A 15,236-nucleotide genomic window follows, 5' to 3' on the forward strand; every position below is an offset into this window, starting at 1 on the left:
CTTGTAAAGGCTTATATTTTTAAAAGATAAAAAAATGTCAAGCTTTAACTAGTTCTCTGTGAAAATGCCTTGTATCATATCAGTTCAGTCTCTCAGTTGTATCTGACTTATTGCAACACCATGGACTGCAGCATTCCAGGCCACCTTGTCCATCACCAACTCCCAGAGTTTACTCAAACTCATGTCCATTGAGTTGCTGCTGCCATCCAACCATCTCATCTTCTGTTGTTCCCTTTTCCTCTCGCCTGCAATCTTTCCCAGCATCAGGGTCTTTTCAAATGAGTCAGGTCTTCAAATCAGGTGGCCAAAGTATTGGAGTTTCAGCATCAGTTCTTCCAATGAATATTCAAGACTGATTTCCTTTAGGATGGACTCATTGGATCTCCTTGCTATCCAAGGGACTCTCAAGAGTCTTCTCAACACCACAGTTCAAAAGCATCAGTTCTTTGGTGCTCAGCTTTCTTTATAGTCCAGCTCTCATATCCATACATGACTAGTGGACAAACCATAGCCTTGACTAGATGGACCTTTGTTGGCAAAGCAATGTCTCTGCTTTTTAATATGCTATCTAGGTTGGTCATACCTTTTCTTCTAAGGAGCAACAGTCCTTTAATTTCATGGCTGCAGTCACCATCTGCAGTGATTTGGAGCCCAAAGTAAAGTCTGTCACTGTTTTCACTGTTTCCCTACCTATTTGCCATGAAGTGATGGGACCAGATACCTTGATCTTAGTTTTCTGAATGTTGAGTTTTAAGCCAGCTTTTTCACTCTCCTCTTTCACTTTCATCAAGAGGCTCTTTAGTTCTTGTTCACTTTCTGCCATAAGGGTGGTGTCATCTGCATATCTGAGGTTATTGATATTTCTCCCGGCAATCTTGATTCCAGCTTGTTCTTCAATCAGTCCAGCATTTCTCATGATGCACTCTGCATATAAGTTAAATAAGCAGGGTGACAATATACAGCCTTGACGTGCTCCTTTTCCTATTTGGAACCAGTCTGTTGTTCCATGTCCAGTTCTAACTGTTGCTTCTTGACCTGCATACAGGTTTCTCAGGAGGCAGGAAAGGTGGTCTTGTAGTCCCATCTGTTGAAAAATTTTCCACAGTTTGTTGTGATCTACACAGTCAAATGCTTTGGCCTAATCAATAAAGCAGAAGTAGATGTTTTTCTGGAACTCTCTTGCTTTTTCCGTGATCCAACAAATGTTGACAATTTGATCTCTGGTTCCTCTGGCTTTTCTAAATCCAGCTTGAACATCTGGAAGTGCACAGTTCACACACTGTTGAAGCCTGACTTGGAGAATTTTGAGCATTACTTTGTTAGCATGTGAGATGAGTGCAATTGTATGGTAGTTTGAGCATTCTTTGGCTTTGCCTTTCTTTGAGAGTGGAATGAAAAGTGACCTTTTCCAGTCCTGTGGCCACTGTTGAGTTTTCTAAATTTTTTGGCATGTTGAGTAAGCACTTTCACAGCATTATTGTTTAGGATATGAAATAGCTCAACTGGAATTCCATCACCTCCACTAGCTTTGTTTGTAGTGATGCTTCCTAACGCCCATTTGACTTTGCATTCCAGGATATCTGGCTCTAGGTGAGTGATGACACCATTGTGATTATCTGGGTCGTGAAGATCTTTTCTGTGTAGTTCTTCTGTGTAGTTCTTCTGTGTATTCTTGCCACCTCTTCTTAGCATCTTCTGCTTCTGTTAGGTCCATACCATTTCTGTCCTTTATTGTGCCCATCTCTGCATGAAATGTTCTCTTGGTATCTCTAATTTTCTTGAAGAGATCTCTAGTCTTTCCCATTCCATTGTTTTCCTCTATTTCTTTGCACTGATCACTGAGGAAGGCTTTCTTATCTCTCCTTGCTATTTTTTGGAACTCTGCATTCAAATGGGTATGTCTTTCCTTTTCTCCTTTGCCTTTCGCTTCTCTTCTTTTCATAGCTATTTGTAAGACCTCCTCAGACAACCATTTAGCCTCATGTACAATGTCAAGAACCTCCATTCATAGTTTTCAGGCACTGTGTGTATCAAATCTAATCCTTTGAATCTATTTATCATTTCCACTGTATAGTCATAAGGGATTTGATTTAGGTCATACTTGAATGGTCTAGTTTTCCCTACTTTCTTCAATTTAAGTCTGAATTTGGCAATAAGGAATTCATGATCTGAGCCACAGTCAGCTCCTTGTCTTGTTTTTGCTGACTGTTTAGAACTTCTTCATCTTTGGCTGCAAAGAATATAATCAATCTGATTTCAGTATTGACCATCTGGTGATATCCATGTGTAGAGTCTTCTCTCGTGTTGTTGGAGGAGGGTCTTTGCTATGACCAGTGCATTCTCTTGCCAAAACTCTATTAGCCTTTGCCCTTCTTCATCTGTACTCCGAGGCCAAATTTGCTTGTTACTCCAGATATTTCTTGACTTTCTACTTTTGCATTCCAGCTCCCTATAATGAAAATGACATCTTTTTTGGGTGTTAGTTCTAGAAGGTCTTGTGGGTCTTCATAGACTTGTTCAGCTTCTTCAGCCTTATTGGTTGGGGCATAGACTCGGATTACTCTGATATTGCATGGTTTGCCTTGGAAACGAACAGAGATCATTCTGTCATTTTTGAGATTGCGTCCAAGTACTGCATTTGGACTCTTTTTTTGACTATGAGGGCTACTCCATTTCTTCTAAGGGATTCTTGCCCACAGTAGTACATATAATGGTCATCTGAGTTAAATTCACCCATTCCTAAAATGTCGACATTCACCCTTGCCATCTTCTGTTTGACCACTTCCAATTTGCCTTGATTCATGGACCTAACATTCCAGGTTCCTATGCAATATTGTTCTTTACAGCATTGGACTTTACTTCCATCACCAGTCATATCCACAACTGGGTGTTGTTTTGCTTTGGCTCCATCTCTCCATTCTTTCTGAATGAATTTATTGAATATTCAATCACTCAGTCATATACCTTATGGCAATACTTTGGAAATGTATTAGTTGGTACTATTAGTTGGTAATTTGGATGGGTACACTAAATAATTATGTTTTATAGCCCCATTTGTATTGATATTGTTCCCCCCCTTTTTTTAACAGTTACATATTTTACAAATTAGAAATATATAGAAAAAAATATAACTCACATTTTTGTATTATCAGTAAAGATTAACAAGATTAATATTTCCCTTTGTTTTTCAAATTCATAATCTTTAGTGAGAGATATGAAGTCACCTTTCTACTCCTTCCCAGCACTATATTCTCCTCATTTCCTCTCCAGAGTCAACCTCTACTTCGAATTTGGAATGTATTCTTTCACTGTCTCATATTAAATCTTAACTTCTTATGTTTATGCATGAATAATTTAAAAATTATATACATGGTAACATACTAGGTGGCTTCCTAACTTGCTTTTTTAAACTTGTTGATATGTTGAAAATCTATTTATTTTCATACCTTTCAATATAGTGCCTACATTTTAATTGACCTTTCCTTGAATATGTCTCTTTGGAACAAATGGAATTACTGGGTCATATAATTGTGCTTTTAAAAACTTCATTAGATAATGCTGAATTGTTCTCCAAAGTGGCAGTAGTAATTTATTCTCCCACTAGCACATAGAGAGTTCCTGTGATTCCCCACATAGTTGGCAATATTTTGTTAGTAATACATTTTAAAAATTGCATTATTCCCCCAACTTTTAACTGTTTTCAATTTTTTAATTGAATTATTATATTCAGTTAAAAATATTTTTCTTGACAACCATATAAGTTTGTCTGCTTTTTACCAGGCAGCATTTTTATTATGGTAAATGCATGGCAGATATGTTTAAGAAAACTATTCTTAAACATGTTATCCTCTCAAGTTATATAATTAAACTTGATAAATATTTTATAAATAAAATTGCCATATCTATTTAAGATTGTACTGTGCTTAGTCACTCAGTTGTGTCTGACTGTTTGTGACCCTATGGACTATAGACAGCCAGGCTCCTCTGTCCATGGCATTCTCCAGGCAAGAATACTGGAGTGGGTTGCCATGCCCTCCTCAGGGGATCTTTTCAATCAAGGGACTGAACTCAGGTCTCCTGCATTGCAGGTGGATTTTTACCTGAGCCACCAGGGAAGCCTTATTTGAGATTAATTTATTTCAATTCAATGACCTACATTAAGTCCAAGCTATAGTCTAAATAAATTATATGCTTGCATATTATAAATGAACTTGTTTATTGTGCATATTATCTGTAAAATCAATCCATCTATCCATAATTTATAATGAACAATATAGGCAGGTTCAACTTCCAGAATGTTTATCTTGTGTTACTTGTATACTTTGCTTCCCATTGCTGTCCTTCAAATTATTACAGTTTGCCCTGAAGATAAATTCACAGCTTGAACTTTTCATTTAGTTAATTGGTACTTGTTTTTGTCACTGAGTTGTTCTCATTCAACTGGGTAATGAAACTGAAAATTGCTTCCTTGCAGAATCTCATTTAATGAAGACAAACCATAAACATGGCAGTACTTTGCTTAAAACTGATATGGAGATAAGATAGCCCTTGACCTTAGATCAAAAAGTCAGGCCTGAGAGTGAACATTTTGCTATGGCAACATGAGGAGGTCAGCAAATTCTTTCCTCAAGAAGCAACTAAAAGTCAACTAGACATTCTGCCAAAAACAACCATTTCAGGGCTCTGGAAATCTACCAAAGGTGTGCAACAATGAGAAGTGTTAATTCATTATAAATGACTGAACTTCAGGAGAGTTCAGAGGAAGTAGTGACATTCTTGCCTAGGGCTATTCCCCTTGCTTCCCAGTTGGATAATGCAGTTATTGTACCAGGGTGAGGCAGGCTAGGAAAACCGGAAACTTTACTTTTGGATGGGTATTTTTTGATTTGGAATGGAAGGTGAAAAACCTGTACTCAGCAGTGTTGTCAGTAAAAGTAGTGAACTTGATAGCAAGTCACTAGGCCATCAGCTTGGCTAGACTGAAGTTGCCATTCTGCTTTTAGCAAGAGGCTACCATGACCTAGATAAAATTTTAATGAGAGTATCCAAGAAACGAGATAGTCAGAGGAGGGCTTGATAACTTTCCTCATATCCCTGGCTAACTGGAAGTCTGCATAAATGTTCATGAAAGCCTGAACAGAATCCAGACTTTATATGTTCAGACACAGATGACAATCAAGACAGTCTGATGTTAGGAGAACCTGGAGCACACCTGAAAACTGCTGAACTTTTAATATGTTCCCCAACTTGCACACAGAACCTTGGGCAGAGGTTGAAAATATTTCTTGGATTAAAGTGTTTGAGTACAACCTATGACCAACATCTGGTTGGTCACAATCTATGCAGATACAAGGCCAATCCCTAGCAAGCCAACCTTAAAAATTAAAACAAGAATTTGAAAATCTCCTCAAGTTGAGACATCGGCAGTGACATAACACAACTGAGACATAGTCAACAGATTTAGTTTAGGCAAGTTACTAAACAAGCAAAGGATGTTTGAATCATGATAGACCTTGAGCTTGCCTGGTATTTTTTTCAGAAAAAAAAATCAATCCTTGCCAGAATCAGTGAGAAAAATGATAATGCTTTTCCTGATAAACCAATCAGTAGTTGCTAGACTTTTATTCCATTTGAGTAGTAAACTATAAATTCCTACAAAAACCAAAAGATTAATATGGAGATAGATGGAGAACCATTACCATTGCTTTTAGCTACAGAAACTCAATGTGGGGCTTCCCTGGAGGCTCAGCAGTAAAGAATCCACCTGCCAGTGTAGGAGACGTGGGTTTGATCCCTGGGTGGGGAAGATCTCCTGGAGAAGGAAATGGCAATGCATTCCAGTATTTGTGCCTGAAAAATCGCATGGACAGAGGAGCCTGGTGTGTTACAGTCCATGGGGTCTCAGGAGTTGGGCACGACTTAGCCACTCAACAGCAACAACTCAGTGTACAAATTTAGTAGTTAAATTATATTCTTTTCTGCATCTATATACAAGTGCCATTTGTCATAAGCAGTCATACTGACAATCTGCAAAACTGATTAGAAAGTCACTGGGCTGGCAAATAAGAGTACATGCTTTAGCCTAGATATATCAGTACATGGGCAAAATAGTGCATTGCTAAGCTTCAGTCTCTATTACAGGGGAAAAACTGTTAAATATGACCAGCTGAAAAGAAACTCTAAAACAGCTAGAATGGACTTCCCTGGTGGTGCAGTGAATAAGAATCCATCTGCTAATGCAGGGGATATAGGTTCGATTTCTGGTCCCGGAAGATTCCACATGCCATGGAACATGCACGCACAACGTGCACCACACGTGCATCACAACTCCTGAGTCCATGCTCTAAAGCCTGTGACTTGCAACTACCGAAGCCCTCATGCCTAGAGCCTGGGCTTTGCTGCAGGAGAAGCCACCAGCAACGAGAAGAGCCATGCACTGCCGTGAACACGAGACCTGCTCACTGCAACTAGAGAAAGCCCTCTCAAAGCAGCAAAGACCAAGTGCAGCAAAAAAATCATTTTTTAAAGTGTTTTAAAAACAGCCAGAATAGAAACAAAACATATCAAAATCCTGATGCCCAGACTTGTAAGGTGTACATGTACTAACAAGATGCTATAGACTGAACATTTGTGTCCTCCCCAAATTTATTTGCTAAATCCTAACACTCAATGTGATATTTGAGTTGGGGCCTTTGGGAATTGACTAGATCATGAGGGTAGAGCCCTCATGAATAGGATCAGTGCCTTTATTTAAAAAAAAATCCCATAGGGCTCCTTTTTGTTCCTTCTGCTATGTGAGGACACAGTAAGAAGATGGCTATCTGTGAACCAGGAAGTGCGTTCTTACAGAGTCTATCTTGATTTTGGACTTCTCAGCCTCCAGAATTATGTTAAAAAAATTTCTGCTTATAAGCTGCCCAGTCTATGATATTCTGTTATAGCAGCCCACATAGTCCACATGGACTAAGATGCAAGGTATATAGGAAATTTGAAGATTTTGTTATTTTGCTAATTTAAAATAAATACTTAGATATAGGAGATCTAGTACAATTTTATTGTATATGATACCATTTGTGATAGGCAGAATTCTAGATGGACTTTACAATCTGACCCCTGGTAAACACACACCTTATCCCAATTATTCAATCGAACAGTAACCCAGGTGCTGCTGTGAAGGAATTTTGCAGATACATTTAATGCCCCAAATCAGCTGACCCTGAGATTGAGAGAAAATCCAGGTGGGACAACTTTAATCAAACAAACTCTTTATAGCAAAGATTTTTCTCTGGCTGGTCACAGAAAAGGAAATGAGAGATACCAGATATCAAACATATTTGCTGTTTCTGACTGAAGATGAAGAAGACTGCATGGCAAGGAATGTGGGCAACCTCTAGGAGCTAGGAGTGGTCCTGGCTGATCAGAAGCAAGGAATAGGACTTCCATAGCAAGAAGGTGAATTTTTGCCTCCTCCAAGGATAAACTGGCTTTTCCCCAGATGTCCCACACAAGAACTCAGCTTGGCTTATATCTTGATATTCTGAGGAGAGAGCCCAGTCAGGCTGTGCTGTCCTGACCTTCAAAACAGTAAGTTAGCAAATGGGTGCTGTTATAAGCCTCTAGGTTTGTGATAATTTGTTACATGGCAATAATAACTAACACTTCATTTAATTGGAAATAGCAGTTACCATTTTATTTCCCCTTTTAAGATCCAGGTCTGAAATAATTTCATGGTGTTTATTAGCCTTTATGAAACTTAAATTAAAATATTCTATACTATAGTTCACTAATGGAGGGCAAATGGGGATATATAAACACATTTTATATCTCAACATTTTCTTCAGGGCAGTACACTGGCAGTTTGTTCCCTTGGGAAATCTATTTTAATGAAGTAACCTTGGTACTAATCCTGAAATATTTATGTTTCAGTCAAAGCTTAATCTATAGACTCAAAAATATTTGATTGCTTATTCATTAGAGAAGGATTATAGCTATTTGAACAGGAAATACTCTCCCTATGTGCTCTGAATATAATTGTAAGACCTTCACTATTTTCATGGATGACAACATCAATCTGATTAACTACTGCAGCTTACCCAGGGTATGTGACACTGATTATTCATCCAGGGTCTGTGTTGGTGACATTGACAGCCCTTCCTCATGATGACTGATATGAGTCATGACACTGTGACTGATGGAGAGCACTGCCAGGAAGTTTCTACATGGATCCATAAAGCCTGTAGTTATTGCCAAACACGTTTTTGATTTAAATTTGGAGGTGACTCATTTGAATTAGTGCATGACTACCAGTGACGCTCAGGGAAGAGCATGGAAGAGTACAGGACTGTCTATAATCTAATTTAGTCTCAATCGAAGCAACAGTTCTAGCTTAGTCTCAATTAAGGAACTCTCCAATGATTAGCACTCATTTCCAGGACCATGAAGTTTTGGTTTCCTAGGCTGATTTTTGTAGCAAATTGCTTTGTGACCTTGAACAAGTTTTTAACTATCTTTTCTTCTTTTAGAATAGTAATAAAATTGAAATATCTGAAGGTCTCTCATGAAGTGTTCTGGGAATTCGTTTTTTAAACAGCAGTGAGAGACTCAGAGGGATGAGATGGAAAGCCAAATCATCACAAATAATGAAATTAATAGCTCACCAAATGTTTGTTACTTTTCATGTTAAATCAGTACTGAAAAATAAAATTCTTGGCAATAAATGGTGATGGTATCTCTCACAGTGACTAGAAAGAAGGTACTAAAATATCAAGAGAGTTAGCCTGACAGGAATTTCATAATCCATTTAAAATTTTTAAAAACTTTTGTTATAAAAATTTTCAAGTGTAACATTGTCAAGTAGAAGAATAGTTTAATGAACTTCAAGCACTCTTAAACCTTAGAAACTCTTAAAGTTTCAATAATTATCAGCTCATTTCAGATCTTGTTGGGCGTATGTCATCATCTCAGATTATTTTGAAGAAATTCCTACATAATATCAATTTATCTCAGAGTCCAGCTTATTAGATAAGATACAGTAAATTCAAATGTATTTCCAAATCTGTTTCAATCTAAAAAAATTGTTGCATTCATTAATCATTACTCACTTGAACCAATAAAAATCAATAAAAAATCAAAATTCATAAAAAAAGTACAGAACCAAGAGATTCTTTTGAAACATAGAAAATAAGCAAGTAGGCAGTACTAAAGATTTGTTTATCATGTCACAGTTTAGAATTATTCAAGGAAAACCACTAAAAACCAAAGAAACTAAAAAAAACCTCTTAATTGAAGGATAATCACTTTAAAATACTGTGTTTATTTCTGCCATACATCAAAATGAATCAGAGATTGTCCCCTGCCTCGTGGCCCTCCCTCCCACCTCCCACCCCATCTCACACTTCTAGATTGTCACAGAGCAACAGTTTGGGCTCCCTGAGTCACATAGCAAATTCCTACTGGCTATACACCAAACAAACGTTTTCAAGGCAAGAAGTAACATCTATTCCAACTATTGCAGGAAAAAATACAATGCTTTTAGTAAACTTTAAATAATGAGACTTTTAACTGCTTTGAATTTTAATTTTAGCATTTGCTTCTTAGATGATACCCTTATTTGCTTGCTTACAAACATTCCTGACTTATTTTTATCAACTCTATCACTTTTAGAATCATTATGGTTTCAAATTAAATTTGTCATATTAAATTAAATGTGTAGACAATAGGAGCAGCATACTTTCTATGTTGCACTGAATATGTTTTCATAGCACATTTTGGCCTGACTTCTCTATCATTAATAAAACATATTTGAGAATGGTTTCAATGTTAAAAAATTGTTACTAAAATGTTATGTACTTAAGTATACTCTTCCTATCTTCATGACAGTTTAAATCTTCCTTTCACAAGTGAGAACCTTACTAAGATTTCCAAAATACGAACTCAAATCAAAGTCTTAGGAAATAGGATTTTTATGACGAAGAAGTCTAGTGTACAGGAGATTGCTGTCTCATGGAAAAAGTGCCAAAATAGCATTTAAACTAGAATATAGACCATGGTCAATATTGGGCTAGTTAAATGACATGAAACTGAAATCAAATCCACCTAGGTACAGAAATAAAAACTCTCTTTACTCTTCTATAAAAATTTCACTTGCTGAAGGGAAGGGAATTAGAGTAGTTGACCTGATATCTGTCCTGCTTGGGTGCAGAGAGGGAGACCCTTTAGGAAAGAGAAAAGCATCAGGTGACCTGATCTAATTTCAGTTGAAATTCTTAAAAATATACTAATGTATTTTTATCTCTGAAATGCTCTTAGCAGAATGTCCTTCATTAAGGATTAGCTATCTAAGTAGAACCCAAGGGCTAAGACATAGCTTCCTGGAGAATGTTACCACAAAGGCTTTTCAACACTCCGAAGTATAAAATGAACTTGTGTTATAATCTAAACACGTTCTTCAGTGTGAAGTCGCTCAGTCGTGTCCGACTCTTTGTGACCCCGTGGACTGTAGCCTACCAGGCTCCTCCGTCCATGGGATTCTCCAGGCAAGAATACTGGAGTGAGTTACCATTTCCTTCTCCAGGGGATCTTCCTGACCCAGGGATCGAACCTGGGTCTCCTGCATTGGAGGCAGACGCTTTAACCTCTGAGCCACCAGGGAAGCCCCAATCTCATCTATTCTGGGCCAGTGATGCATGTCCTAGATGGGGATGGAAAGACATAGGGAATCGCCTTTGATGACTTAAGTTTCTGTTTGCTTTAATTGAATCTCATTTAAAACCTTTTTACTTTCGTTGTTATGGTGAAGCTAGTGGTAAAGAAGCCCGCCTACCAATGCAGGAGACATAAGACACTTGGGTTCAATCCGTGAGTCAGGAAGATCCCCTGGAAAAGGAAATTTAAGTATAAAGCATATATTTAAATTTAAGTATATATTTAAGTATGGTTTATATTAGGGGCTTCCTTGGTGGCTCAGAGGTTAAAGCATCTGCCTGCAATGTGGGAGACCCAGGTTTGATCCCTGGGTGGGGAAGATCCCCTGGAGAAGGAAATGGCAACCCACTCCAGTATTCTTGCCTGGAGAATCCCATGGACGGAGGAGCCTGGTAGGCTATAGTCCATGGGGTCGCAAAGAGTCAGACACGACTGAGCTACTTCACTTTGGAAACTTTGGGAATATTAGTTTTAGGTATACAGAAGAGTGATTCAGTCCTTTTGCAGATTATACTCCATTACAGGTTATTTCAAAATAGTGGATATAATTTCTTGTGTTACAGTATACTCCTGTTTATCTGGTTTATATTCAGTAGTTTATATCTGTCAGCCCTCCAACAGATTTGGCCCTTCCTGCTTCCCTTTCCCCTTTGGTAACCACAAGTTATGTTTTCTATTTTTGTGTCTTTCTGTTTTGCATATACACTCGTTTGTATTATTTTTTGTATTCCACATGTAAGTGGCATCTCTAGGCATAATATACTCCAGGTCCATTCACATTGCTGCAAATGGCAGTACTTCTTTCTTTTCTTTGGTTGAGTTGTATTCCAGTGTGTGTGTGTGTGTTTGTGTTTACACACTCCACATCTTAATCTATTGGTCTATTGATGGGCACTTGGGTTGCTTTTGAGTCTTGACTATTGTAAATAGTGCTGCTATGAATTTGGTGTGCATCTTTTCAAGGGCTTCCCAGGTGGTTCAATGGTAAAGAATTCTCCTGCCAATGTAGGAGATGCAGTCAATGCAGGTTCGATCTCCGGGTGGGGAGGATTCACTGGAGGAGGAAATGGCAACCTACTCCAGTATTCTTGCCTGGAAAATCCCATGGACAGAGGAGCCTGGCAGGCTCTAGTCCATAGCGTCGCAAGAGTCGGATGTGACTGAGCATGAATTCATGCACAGATCTTTCCAAACTAGAGTTTTTGTTTTTTTCCAGATATACACCTAGGAGTCGGATTGCTGGATCATACGGTAGTTCTATTTTTAAGTTTTTGAGGAACTTCTATATTGTTTTCCACAGTGGGTGTACCAATTTACATTCCCACCAACAGTGTACAAGTGTTCCCTTTTCTTCACATCCTCTCCAAAATTTATTTGTAGGCATATAAATGATAGCCATTCTGATAAGTATGAGGCGTTATCTCATTGTTTTGATTTTAATTTCCTTAATAACTAATGCTGTGTCCTAAGTCACTTCAGTCATGTTCGACTCTTTGTGGCCCTATGAACTGTGGCTCTCCAGGCTCCTCTGTCCATAGGGATTCTCCAGGCAAGAATAGTAGAGTGGTTTGTCATGCCCTTCTCCAGGGGATCTTCCCAACCCAGGGATTGGACCTGTGTCTGTTAGGTCTTCAGTATTGGTAAACAGTTTCTTTACCACTGGTGCCACCTGGGAAGCCCAATAACTAGTAATGCTGAGCATTTTTTCACATGCCTGTTAGCCATCTCTATGTTTTTTGGGTGGAAATGTCTGTTTAGGTCTTCTATCCATTTTCTGACTTTTTAAAAATATTGAGCTATATAAGTTGTTTGTATATTTTGACTATTAATTACCTGGCAGTTGCATCATTTGCAAATATTTTTTCTCATTTTGTAGGTAGAATGGCTTTTTGTTTTTTTCAGTGGTCTCCTTTGCTGTGAAAAAGCCTTTACATTTAACTAGACCTTACTTGTTTATTTCCACTTTTTTTCTTTTGCCTTAGGAGACGTCCAAGAGAACATTGCCACAATTTATGTCCAAGAGTGTTCTGCCTATGTTTTCTTCTAGGAGTTTTATGGTTTCAGGCCATATGTTTAGGTCCTTAAACTGTTTTGAGTTTATTTTTGTGTCACATATCCTTTATATATAAGGGAATTTTCTAATCTCATTGTTTTGCATGTGACTGTCTAGTTTTCCCAATGCCACTTGTTGAAGAGACTGTCTCGATTGTATATTCTTGCTTCCTTTGTAATAGATTAGTTAACCAAAAGTATGTAGGTTTGTCTCTGGGCTTTATATTCTGTTCCATTGATCTATGTGTCTGTTTTTGTGCTAATATGAACTATATGCTTACTGTAACACTTTTTTTTAGTATAGTCTAAGTTCTGGAGGGTTTAACCTGCAAATTTGTTGTTTTTTTTTCAAGACTGCTTAGGCAATTTGAGATCTTTTGTGTTTCCATGTGAATTTTAGGATTATTTGTTCTAGTTTTCCAAAAAGCGTCATGGGTAGTTTGATAGGGATTGCATTAAATCTTCAGATTACTTTTGATAATATGGCCATTTTAACAGTATTAATTCTTCTAATTCTGAGAATGCAGGATACCTCTCCATTTTTTTGAATCATCTTTAATTTCTTTTATCAATGTTTTATAGTTTTTCAGAGTATAGGTCTTTCACTTCCTTGGCTAGGTTTGTTCCAAGGTAATTTTTTATGTGATTTTCAATGTTTTTTTTTTTTTTTTTTTACTTTCTCTTTCTGATATTTCATTATTAGTGCATAGACATGCAATATATTTTGTATATTAATCTTGTATCCATCACTTTGCTGAATTCATTTATTAGTTTCAGTAATTTCTGGGGTAGAGATTTTAGGGTTCTGTATGTAAAGTATTCTTGCCTAGAGAATTCCATTGACAGAGGAGCCAGGTGGGCTACAGTCCATGGGGTCACAGAGTTGGACATGACTGAGCGACTGAACACACACACACACGTAAATTATCATGCCACCTGAAACTTGTAACAGTTCTACCTCTTCCCTTCCAATTTGGATGCCTTTATTTCATTTTCTTGTCTAATTTCTGTGACTAGAACTTCCAATACTGTATTAAGTAGAAATGGTGCGAGTAAGAATTCTATCTTTCTTCCTGAATTTAGTGGAAAGGCTTTAAACTTTTCACTACTAAGTATGATGTTGGCTATGTTTACTAGCCTTTATTATGTTGGGATATGTTCTCTCTATACCTACTTTGATGAGAGCTATGTCATGAATATGTGTTGAATTTTTTCAAATTCTTTTTTGGTGTCTACTGAGATGATCGTGTGATTTTTATCCTTTTACTAATGTGGTATACCACCTTGATTGATTTATGGATGTTCAGGCCTTATAATAAAATCCAACTTGATCCATGGTGTATGATCCCCCCCCTTTTTAAAATGTATTATTGGATTTGGTTTTGCTAATATTTTGTTGGGGATTTTTGCATCTATATTCATCAAAGATATTGGCCTGTAAGCTTCTTCTGTCATAGTGTCTTTGTCTAGTTCTGGTTTCAGGGTAATGGTGGACTTGTAGAATGAATTTGGGAGTATTTCCTCCTCTTTAATTTTTTGAACTAGTTTGAGATGAATACATACTGGCTTTTCACTAAATGTTTAGTGGATTCCCCTGTGAAGCCATCTGGTCCTGGACTTTAGTTTGCTAGTTGTGTGTGTGTTTTTTTTAATTACATATTCAATTTTCTTTCTAGGGATTGGTCTGTTCAAATTGTCTGTTTCATTTTGACTCAGTCTCTTTGCAGGCTGTATGTTTCTAGAAATGTGTACATTTCTTTTAGGTCATTCAGTTTGTTGACATGTAACTGTTCGTAGTATTCTCATGATTTTTTTGCTATGAGTCATTATTTCTTCTCTTTCACTTATTATTTTATTTGGGTACTCTCTCTTTTCTTCTTGGTAAGCCTGGCCAAAAGCATATTAATTTTGTTTATCCTTTTAAAAAAACTAACTCTTTGATTAAATCTTTATATTCTCTCTGATATTTTCTATTTCCTTCCTTCTGCTGAATTTGGGATTTTTTTTCTTTTTTTTTCTAATTCTTTCAGGTGATATGTTAGGTTGTTTATTTGAGATTTTTCTTTTTGTTTGAGGAAGGCCTATATGGCTGTGAACATCCCTTGAACTGCTTTTGCTGCACCCTGTATATTTTGGAAAGTTGTATTCCCATTTTCATTTGCCTTGAGGTATTTTTTAATTTTCTCTTTGATTTCATTATTGACCCATTGGCTTTTTAGTAGCATTTTGTTTGGTCTCTGCATGTTTGTTTGTTCCTGTTTTTGTTTCTATAGCTGATTTCTACTTTCATGCCATTGTAATTTGGGAAAAATGTTTGATATAATTTCTATTCTCTTAAATTTGTCAAGGCATTTGTAGAGTGGGGAAAGAACAGAGTAATCTCTCTCCTTTTCTTATATATAAAAGTTAGAAATGTGTACAGAGAGACCAACATAAAATAGGTTCATTTCATGTTGCCATACTTTCTCAGAATGCCAATC

At 37.2% G+C, this 15,236-nt stretch overlaps 1 long non-coding RNA gene and 1 other non-coding gene across 5 annotated transcripts in view; one reads left to right on the forward strand and one right to left on the reverse strand.

Moving 5' to 3' along the window:
- LOC139038728 (uncharacterized) overlaps positions 1-15,236 on the forward strand; it is a 526,586-nt gene that overhangs the window by 79,730 nt on the left and 431,620 nt on the right. The gene's annotated exons all lie outside the window — the stretch shown is intronic.
- On the reverse strand, positions 10,579-10,651 carry TRNAW-CCA (transfer RNA tryptophan (anticodon CCA)). Its single transcript has one exon. It is a non-coding gene; the product is annotated as a tRNA-Trp (tRNA).

The sequence above is a fragment of the Odocoileus virginianus genome, chromosome 16 (assembly GCF_023699985.2).
Source record: "Odocoileus virginianus isolate 20LAN1187 ecotype Illinois chromosome 16, Ovbor_1.2, whole genome shotgun sequence".
NCBI classification, from domain to species: Eukaryota; Metazoa; Chordata; class Mammalia; order Artiodactyla; family Cervidae; genus Odocoileus; species Odocoileus virginianus.